Raw genomic sequence first — 11445 nt, 5'->3', positions numbered from 1 at the left:
GGGCTTGGGAGGAAAGAGAACTAGCAGTAAAGATGTTTGGAAAATGCAATATGAAAAGTTACTATTTCATGAGCATCCAAAAATATCTATATGTAAATACATTTCTGATGAAATAATTTATATTGATTTTCATTGAAGACATACCACTTATATTCCAATAATCACAGTTCTCACACATGTCAATTATGTTCTCTTGACTTTAATATCAACTAACATAATTCTAAATAGTTCCTAGATAACTTCCTAGGGTTTTATCTATTATGTCAAAATTCCTCTTGAATTACTAGGGACAAAATATCAAAATTTTGTTAAAACATATTCTAAATAAAGGAAGTTCAAACATTATGAAGGAATCTTACATGATAAAATGATTATTCTCACTGAAAGTATGGTAAATCTTTAATTTATCTAAGTGAATAACTTATAAATTCACTTGTCTTTTTAATAATATCTAGTTCAATATGGAAATATACAGAACATACTTCACAATATGGAAATATATAGAACATACTTCACAATATGGAAATATATGCACAACGTACTTCACAATCTAAACATCTTTATTAAAGTTTTAAAAATGTTATCGTTACTATTACTATTGTTATTATTAATTTTGTGTGTGTATCCATGTGTGTATGTGCATGTATGTTTTGGTGCCTGGGGAGGCCAGAGCAACATATGGGATTCCGTATCGTTGGGGTTACAGGTGGTTGGAAGCAGCCTGATGTGGTTGCTAGGAATTGAGTTCTTGTTTTCTGACAGAGCAGCAAGCACTCTTAAACATGACACCAACCTTCAGACCTATATTAAAGTGATTTTAAAGAAGAGTATAAGTTCCTTGACATAATTTGCTATTTGTCTCTCTTTGTGTATACTCTACTAAACTTTAAAAGTGATAAATGAAATGGTGGAGACAAACTGGCATTGGCAAATTGGAATGATGGGTAAGTAGTTTTTTAGAGAAAGGACATATTGCAATCCCATTAAAGGGGAAGCTCTGAAAAATCAGTTTATTACTTTTTCATTAATCAAGGAGCTTCTGTAGTTTGACACTGTACCTGGGTTCTGAAGTAGTGTCTTCAGAGGTTGTCAGGAGTAAACCCCCAAAGCCACAACTGCACTGACTGCAGCTGTATTTTGCTTAATGAGATGGAGTCAAGAGATGCTGAGAACCATTTCTCTGATGAGCAGTAGTCAATAAAACATGTTCAAGACTATGAATGATTGTGGTCTAGTGTGGAGACCAAAGATCAAGTTTTAGAGGGATTCATATGTTCTTTAATCAATATTTTAAAATATGACCCAAAGAACTATGTCTTTTATCTACTCCTAAGAGTTATTCTCCTTAAAATATCTTGACATTCAATTAGAGATACCTAGGAAGGAGTTGGCTGAGCATATGGGTCAGTAACTCAAGAAAATTAGAAGTTGTCTATGTTGCCAGGGTTACCGGGTAAAATAAATTCTCAAGCCAGTCAACTGTTTGAAATTATCATTAGCACACTCAGTGACCAGCGGGTTTTTTTTTAATATATAGTACAGAAGAAGTGTATGTTGAGTGACCACCAGAGTCTAATGTGAAGGCTGTGTTTTGTTCTGGCTCATATGGTTTCCTCTGTCATGATAAACACTGACTTCTTACAGAAGGTATTGGGTGTTAAAAGGGGAGTTAGAATAAAATTTAAAAAAATCCTAATTTATTATGAGATATTTGGGAAAGCTCTTCTCAAAAAGTAGTGTAGAAACTTGCACGTGAAAATGAGTGGAAATTACCAAAGTGTAAAAAGGCAGTAGATGTGATTGAAATGCCATGAAATCAGCTTTTCAAGGAATAGGGAAAGGGTGTGATGGCTAGAGTAATGTGGAGACATCAGAGGGATTATCTTGTGAGGATAAGGTTTTAGAAATATTTTTGCTCAGTTGAGTTGTTGAAGTGGCACCTGATTTGCTAACTCAAGTTATTGTGTGGGGGGTCATCATTGAGAATGATATTATAGAGGGGTAGGAAGGGATTGGCTAGCACGTTTGTGTGATTTGAATGACCTCTGTGACATTATGTAGAGATGTTAGCCAGTAAGTACATGTGCTCTTAGAGAAGGCATGACTAAAGATATATGTGTCCTTGCCAATTGAACAAGGTTCGAATGAGAGAGATATGCAGTATGACATCCAGTTAATGGTTAATATTCTGGTATCTTAGTGTCCTGCTTCACTGTACAGTTGCCAAAGTCATAGAATACCCTCACAGTTCACCCCATTCTCACAAGTGTAGAAATAGTTAACACACACACGTTCAAAAAGATTTTAGACCAGGCAATAGTGGTGAATGCTTTTAATCCTAGCACTAACAGAGACAGAGGCAGGTGGATCTCTGTGAGTTTGAGGTCAGCCTGATCCACAAGAGCTAATATCAGGATAGTCAGGATTGCTACACACACACACAAAACAAAACAAAACAAAACAAAACAAAAACAAAAACAAAACACTGCCTCAAAGGGAAAAAAAACAAACCAATAGGGTTTAGCATCTTTACTTCTATGTGTATGAATGCTTGTCTGCATGTTTGGGTATGTGCACCACATATGTAAAACATCCATGGAGATCAGAAAAATCCATAAGATCCTCTGGAACTGAAGTGACAGACAGTTGGAGCTACCATATGGGTGCTGGGAACCAAACTCAGGTCCTCTACAAGAGCAATACGTATTTTTAACTAATAAGACATCTCTCTAGATCCTAATACACATACTTTCAACTATTTTTTAGTGGTAGACATGAATAAATTTTGTAAAAGTTATACATAGACCTCTCTAACAGCACATTTAATAGTTTAACCTAATCATTTGTCTTTATTTGTTCCCCATTTGCTTCTGAGGAGTACATTGTATATTACAATCATAAAAATAAGTCTATGAGAATTAAAATTGCTTAATTTGAATATTCTACAAGATCAATATGATTTAATATTTTTTGACATGAAAACTATGTTGAAATTATGCTTTACTTGGGTGGTGAATAAGATAGAAACATAAGATACACATGTAAAGCAATTAGAGGACAGATTTATCAATCAAAGTGAAATAATTTATTAACTATCTTTTTTCCCTAATGTAATTAAGTATCTCAGAACGTTCTTTTTGTTATTTTTCTCTATCAAAAGGCAATAATCTTATGTCTAAAAAAGAGGGGGAAATTACATTGTTGTAAAACTCAATGCTGTTATTATCTATTTAAAAATTTCCAGTCAGATCATCTGAAAGATATTAAAAATAAATTACCATCAGGCAATTATCATAGGTAGATATTGTGCTGTCACCAAAAGATAATGGATGAATGACAGATGAAGCACACAGTTGAAGATGTGTTATTCTAGGTCCAGAGAATGCTTTCTGGTAAATCATAAACTGTCTAATTAACACAGCATAAACACTCACTGTGAGCAGCTTTGATTCACATCTATCACTCAAGGTTGGATATTATCTGGTTTATCAAGATCTTACTAAGTAATTCAGTTATTTCAGTTGTCAGTAGCCTCATTCTTAGGAAAGGCAATGGAATATTTGGTGTGCTTCTGGATTCAAGGGTAGCTATAGGGCTGTGTGCTGTAGGTGTTTCTTGAGGTATTAGGCTTTTGTCAGCCCAATTGCTCTGGAATTCCCAACACTTCTTCTCTCACCCTCTTATTTCCTGCATCCTTTTCCTAGAAGGTAGTCATGCTCCTCTGGAGAAGTAATTGCAGAATAAATTTTTCTTACTCAAACTCCAATATTAATATATTTTAGAAAAAGAACTTGTGTTTGATGTGGGATTCCCCTCTGTATGCTATGAATATGTTTTTATTACAGTTGGTTAATAAAGAAGCTGTTTTGGCCAGGTGGTGGTGGCGCACGCCTTTAATCCCAGCATTTGGGAGGCAGAAACAGGAGGATCTCTGTGAGTTTGAGGCCAGCCCAGTCTACAAGAGCTAGTTCCAGCACAGGATCCAAAGCTACAGAGAAACCCTGTCTTGAAAAACCAAAGAAGCAGCAGCGGCAGCAGCGGCAGCAGCAGCAGCGGCAGCGGCTTTTTGGCCTATGGCAGGGCACGATAGAAGGAAAACTACAGCTGCTGAAAGAGAAAGATACCTGAACCTTACCGTTAGACCACGAGCTTCGTGGTAAAATGTAAAATAATAGAAATGGGTTAATTTATACTAGCTTGAAATATGCCTGAGCCATTGGCCAAACAGCACTTTAATTAATATAGTTTTTGTGTGATTATTCGGGTCTGGGTGGAAATGAAAGGAAACAAAGAACAGTCCCCACTTGCATGAGCTTTTTTTGTTGTTATTGTTGTTGCTGCATGTTTCCATCATTAGGAATTTAGTAAATAACAATATTCCTCCTTGTAAAGCTTCACTGATATGTGGTGTGTGTGTGTTTGTGCATGCGAGAGAGAGAGAGAGAGAGAGAGAGAGAGAGAGAGAGAGAGAGAGAATTAAAAAGTATTAATGAGGAGGGCAGCAAAATAATGGGTGAGAAGTGAAAAAGGTTTATCTCGATAATCATAAGATGTGGGCTCATGACAGATTTTAGGGAGAGAGCGACAATCACTGGGAAGTTTTACTGGAGGGATGTTTTAAGCAAAGGATATACAATGACATGGGAGCACAAGACTGTCCTGAGGTGAGGTTTAGATAGAACCAGACTAAAGCCCACAGACTTTCGGACTAGATGTGAGCTTGTGGTACAACGATGGAGCTGAAGATAGCTCACAAAGATGCTATTACTAGTACCGTGCTCTGAGTACACAGAATGTAAAAGCTCAACATTGCATATGCACTTTGAGCAGCATGGTAAATAAGGGCTTCGAAAGAGGTGCTTAAGAGAGTTCTGATGATGCTTTGTCTCTATATAAAACCAATAATTTTTTTGTTTCTTCTTGTCAGTTGGTTTATGAGAATGTCTGTGGTAAAAAGTGTACAAGCATGTGCACTCACCGAGGTTAGAAAATCTAAGCAAATGTCTGCATACATGCTCATGTAATAGGAATTTTCACTATATTGTGACATGATTAACTCCTAAGACATAGAAAGTCCTGATTTTATACTCAGGAAGTACTAGAAGTGTTTTTGTATATTTTATTTGTTTGTTTTTGGTCTTCACCCTGTTAATCCTAAATGTAATATTTAACTAGTACAACTTACATTGTTTCTAACGAGATAAGGCCCAGAAACCTTCATACGTAATTCAAAATGATAGTGAATACTGTGGGCCAACGCTTTTACCCTATAAAGATTTTTTTCTTGTACTTGTTTAATAAAATGCTGATTGGTCTAGTAGCTAAGTCTTCTTATTAACTCTTATAACTTATATTAGCCTGTAATACTTGTCTGTGTTAGCCACATGGCTTGATACTTTTTCCAGTGAGGCAGTTACATCTTGCTTGTTCTGTGTTGTAGGTACACAGGTTCCCCATTTTTCCGAGGTGCTATGCAGGGCTGTTCTGCTTCCTGGTTCCACTGCATCAGCTTGTGGGTGTAGCACAGAACTGCCCTCTCTTGTTATGTTAATTTCACCTACGGCCCAAGGGTGTAGCTTAGAGAGAACTCTCCCTCTACTGTCATGGTAATTCCACCTGCAAGCAAGGTTCTCGCCCGCCCGCAGGCAAGGTTCCCGGGTCAGCTTTTCTCTGAGCATGAGCACACCCACCTGGCTTCCTCTTTTCTCTGTTCAGCTGCTCTCCGACCTTGGGTGCGGCCCCCTGACTTTTCTCTCTCCTTGTTCCTGATGGGGGGCTGGTGTCTTTCTGCCCCACAGTATATATACCCGACTTATGCTTAATAAAGCTGCCATTTGCCACTTGCTCCTTGGCAGATGAGCCCGGTCTCTTTGTGTGTGTGTCATGTGTTCAAACCCCTAGGACATGCGTCCGTTCTCGTGGGCTCGAGTCAGGAAAAGCGTGCTCCTGTTTCGAGGTTCGGGTGTCCACAGAAAAGTGCGGAAGCTTACACTGTGTCTCACTTCCCTTGAGGCTGGGTGATGACTGCAGATTGACTCTTTCTCTATTGGAAGCTCTGAACCCCCAGATCCTGAATTTCTTGTAAACAACTTGTTTTCCCCTGATCTGAGTGCCTACAGCTGCTCTGAGCACGAGAACCTCAGGAGTTCCCTATAGCATGGGAATGGTTTCTGGTGCGTTTGCCTGGGGCATGGCCATCCTTACATAAGCTGCCGCTGGACACAATAAAGGGGGCATTGTGGTATCAAGGATGACCCATGTCTCTGTCTGTGAGTCTGGGTGTGTTTCAATCTCCAGCCCCTTGCCTGGTTCACGAACTATATGGTGGCACCTACAGCGCAGATGGGTGTGGCGCGCCTCATTTCTTTCCCCAGAATTCTTCTGTTCTCATTGCACTGCCTCTTCTTCCTGCCTGGCTATTGGCCAATTAGCATTTTATTAAACGAGTACGAGAAACAAATCTTTACAGGGTAAAATGTGAAAGACCTAGTTTTAGAACATCCATTTGAGGTATCATACTGTGAGACCTTTGTGAACTGAAAAAAGGGACCCTTGAAAAGGGAGGGTGACAAGACAGATGTGTAAAGAGAGACAGGCAGCATATCTCAGAGCATCTGCCTAAGCATGAGTAGGAGGAGTTTTACAAGGAGAAAAGAGGGTAGGAGATTTCCATAAGGGATGAAATATTTTCTTTTTAAAAAATATTTATCTAAATGTATGTGTGTGTCTGTGTGCATGTGTCTGTGTGCATGTGTATTTGGGTGCCCACTAGAAGAAAGATCAGATTCCTGGAACTGGAGTTATACACAGTTTAGAACTGCCTGACATGTGGGCTAGGAACTGAGTGTGATTCCTTGGGAAGATCAGTAAAGGCTCTTAACTTCTGCATCATCTCTCCAAGCCCAGACGAAAAGTTTTCTAATTAAATAGACCCAATATACATTTATAATGAGGTGAATGGAAAAGGTTTGTAGACGTGTAAATCTATAAACCTCCTGGTTCATTTTTCTTACGTTTGCCAGTTTGAGTTTGGTCTTTCTGTTTACAATTTTGATTTTTCTTTTTACCTTTTCCCTCTACATTTCTTCTTCCCTCCCTCTTTTCTTTAATTTTTGAGGTGATCTTGCTCTGGCTGTCTTTCAGTTCTGGAATCAAATGATTCCTCAGCAGTCTCCCAAAGTAGCCAAAGTAGCCAGGACTGCATTCAAATGTCTCAGCACCTGGCTTCGTCTTCTCTCTTCTAAGAAATAACTCCAACAAATGATCATGCCAAGTCCTTTGGGTCCTAAAAACTTTCAAACAAAAATATACTTGTCTACGAGTGAACCAGAACTTGGTAGCTCATAGAAAAGTTTGAGCTCTTGGGTTTGACAAAATGTAACTCAGAATCATCAGAGGACACATCCCTGCTTTTGAATTCCATGTGCAAGCCATCGTTTGGGGGCAAGATCTGTGCCAAATGCCCACACTGAGGACATTGCTCAAATATCTTCTGTCAGCAGATACTACCATAAACCAAGAAAATAGATGCGAGTTTTTAGAAACATCCAGGACAAGATGGATGAGAGCAGCACAGAGCATGTTGAGTACAATCAGCACAGCTTGATGGGAGGAAACAGTTTTAAGTATGACACAAACAACTTGTGTTGGAGAGGATGTGGGGAAAAGGGAACACTCTTCCATTGATGGTGGGAGTGCAAGCTGGCACAGTCCCTTTGGATATCAGTATGGCGATTTCTTAAAAATTAGAAAACTATTTTCCTCAAGACCCAGCAATACCACTTTTGGGTATAAACCCAAAGGATGCTCAATTGTGGCACAAGGAAACTTGCTCAGCTATGTTCATAGCAGCTTTGTTTGTCACAGGCAGTACCTGGGAACAACCTAAATGCCCCTTGACCAAAAAATGGGTAAGGAAAATGTGGTACATTTACACAATGGAGTACCTACACAGCAGAAAAAATGACATATTGAGATTTGCAGGCAAATGTGTGGCTCTAGAAAACATCATATTGAGTGAGGTAACCAAGACCCAGAAAGGCAAATATCATATGAACTCACTCATAAGTGGCTCTTAGACATAAAGCAAAGAAAACCAGCCTGCAGTTCACAATGCCAGAGAACCTCGACAACAATGAGGACCCTAAGAGAGACATATATGGTTCTAATCTACATGGAAGGTAGAAAAAGGCAAAATTTCCTGAGTAAATTGGAAGCATGGGTAATGTGGCTGACATGGGGGCTGACTGAGAAGCCATTGACAATGGCACTGGGACTTGTTTCGTCTGCATGTACTGGCATTTTGGGATCCTAGTCTGTTTGGATGCTCACCTTCCTAGACCTGGAGGGAGAGGGGGAGGAACTTGAACTTCCCACAGGGCAGGAAACCCTGACTGCTCTTAGGACTGGAGAGGGAGGAGGAGAGGGAGTGGGGGGAGTGGGAGGGTATTGGGAGGAGGGGAGGAAGTGGAAATTTTTATAAATAAATAAATAGAACTTGGATCAGTAAAATTAGAATAATAAAAAAAATGGAAGCATGGGGACCATGAAAGAGTGTTGAAGGGGATGGGAGAGGCAGGGAGGGAGTGGAGAAAAATGTATAGCTTAATAAAAGCAATAAAAAAGAAATGAAATGTAAATGAGAAGTATCCAAGGTAAAGGAAACTTGGTAAAACAAATGAAGTGATGAAAAACAAAAAAATACTGCATCACTACATTAGTTTGGTAAACAAACATTATAGCAGTCTTCTAAAGTAATTTCTTTATACCTGTAGGTTACTGCATCTCTTAAACTTCAGAGAAGCTTCTTTGTGTAGCTAAGTGTAATTAACTAGGAACTCACACTTGTTACAATTACTAAGAGTGTCTGTGGAATGCTCAATCACAAATAGGACATTAATATTATACTCATTGTCCCTGAGTCTTATGAACATCACAGAAGGGAGAGGTGGAAAGATTGTAAGATCTAGAGGTAAGGAAGGACTAGAACAGAATAGCATCTTCTAGCCATGGCAGGACCACTGCACTCTAGAATCCACAGCAGCTATGTCTGCCTGCACAGGACTTGCACAAGGCCTAGCCAATCAACAGTCAAGCACCAGTAGGTGAGGCACTATGGGCAGTTGATGACTTCTTGGGGAGATAGAGTCAATTTTCTGTAAGAGTGTGGTCTTTTGTAGGCCAACCATGCTCCAGATCAACCGTGATCCATATTTATGGCAATGAATATGATCAAAATACATTATATTCATATGTAAAATATTTATTATATTTAAAAATTTTTAAATCATACAATATAGACATTGCTTGCTGATAATCAACTTTTAAAACCAATCAATTGATAGAATTAAGTGACTTCACATTTTGATTGTGTAAGTTAAGTATAAAGGTTGAAGGAGGGAATCCAAGATAAGAGATTTGCTATGTTACATAAAATGGCCTGGCATCATGTTGATGTGAAAATGTTATAAAGGTAATAGAGAGCATATTATTTAGGTACAGTTCCATGCTATCCATTGTGAGATACTTATCTAAAATAATGAGAAAGCAGGCATTAATGTAAAGCTCACTAATTTGGCAAGAAGTTGTAAAGCATATGGCCTAAAGATCCAGATATATTGATCAGCTCGAAAAGAGAAGCACAATCATTAAACTGCTTCTCTATGCGTTCCAAGACAGTAGACTGGGAAGATGAGGGATTTTCAAAGATTTTAAATCCTTTTGTTATTTAAAGTAAACAAATAAAATATACTTAGAAAAACAATGTATAGCTTATGCAAGCAAAAGCAGACTTTCTAGTTCCATTTAATGTGAAAGTAAAAGGATTCCTTGATGGTTTTAACATGCTTGTAGTTCACTTTTTTCTGTATATTCTTAGGCATAATAAGACATTGATTAATAAATAATCTTTTTCTCTGTATTCAAGGCTGGCTCTCCAGAAGCAATTATTCTATAGTTCAGTCACACTAGTGTCTAGCCTGCAGATACCAATGCCCTTTCATCTTTAAGTTAGAGCCACTGCAATCAGTTTCCAGTCCACTTGCCCGAGACTGTTGACTCAGTTAGAATTATTGTGCTCTAAGATCTCTTCCCTGTGCCTCTGTCTCTACACCTATTCCCTTCTGAAAATATCTGGCAATGGCCATACTTCTTTTTCATATGTTGTTGGAACACTAAAGAGCCCTGCAACATGTGTTCATCTCCCTACTACACTGTATTCTTGCAGTATACTGTTTTATGGTGGCAGATAGTTCAGTTTTAGGATTTACAATGTCTATGCCTTTGCTAGGTTGAAGTTCCAAAGTAATAACTGAACAAAACAACTCTCAATCTGTAGTGTTTATGTTTCTTAGATAATAAAAGACTTCAGTTTTACACAACGATCTGGATTTTTCGCTTAATTATAAAAACGTGTTTTAGATTAATATGATAGTTTATAGTAATTAAACTCACCCCCCAAATAACACAAATATATAAACAAACATATCATAAAATATAGAAATATGGTGAGGCCAATGTGAGGCCTAGTGAATGTACCTGATAAATCCTGCATTGATACGATGGCCCTAGGATGACAGGGCTCTTATAATAATATATAAGATATATTTATATTTATATCTTATATAATATATTATATGATATAATATATTATATAATATATAAGATATATAATATAAAATATAACCTTTAATAAGGGTATTAAACTGCTTCATCTTCATTCTTGAATCATAACTGCTTTCATATATATATATATATATGTTTTAGATTTAATAAAACCTTTCTGTAATTTTTCAGTATTTATTATACCTTAACAAAGTTTAGAGTTGGCCCGTTGTTGAAACTCTAGCAGAAGTACCACTTAAGTATAATGTTAGAGTGTTTCCTGTTCATTTTATTGATTCATTCCATAGACATGATGTAAGGTACCTTCTGACTGTGAGCATTCTGCCAAGTCTTGGACACATGAAGAAATGGAAGATGCAGCTCTTAGAGTAAGACAAGGTATTGGGTACAAAGAATATAGATTATTTGCATATTAGTTAGGAAATGAATATGATCCACACAGGTGAATATTGATTTCCCCATTTTGTGTTTCGTAGGATTCTAGGAAATGAGATGGCATGCCTATGAGTTAGAGATACAGATACTTCCAAAGGCCTGGGTGATGACAGATTAAAGTTATTGTTATTCAGATTAAAACTTTAGCTGGAGAAATAGTGCATTTTTACAAGTTTTGTAGGATTTCCAGTTCAACTCCAAAGGGCACATCTCACCAAGATGCATTTTGTTGTTCAAGTGCAAGGCCACCAATATAGTTTGCTTTATTATGATGACAAAGCATCTGGGTTCTGACTACTGAACTGCTAAATTTGCCTCTGCCATTTTCATTTCCTCTGCAATTTCGAAATTATGAATAACAGTCAGAGCAAAGCTTCACTGGCTTGA

The sequence above is a fragment of the Myodes glareolus genome, chromosome 2 (assembly GCF_982192425.1).
Source record: "Myodes glareolus chromosome 2, mMyoGla1.1, whole genome shotgun sequence".
NCBI lineage: Eukaryota > Metazoa > Chordata > Mammalia > Rodentia > Cricetidae > Myodes > Myodes glareolus.
Note: the sequence above shows the minus strand (reverse complement) of the source record.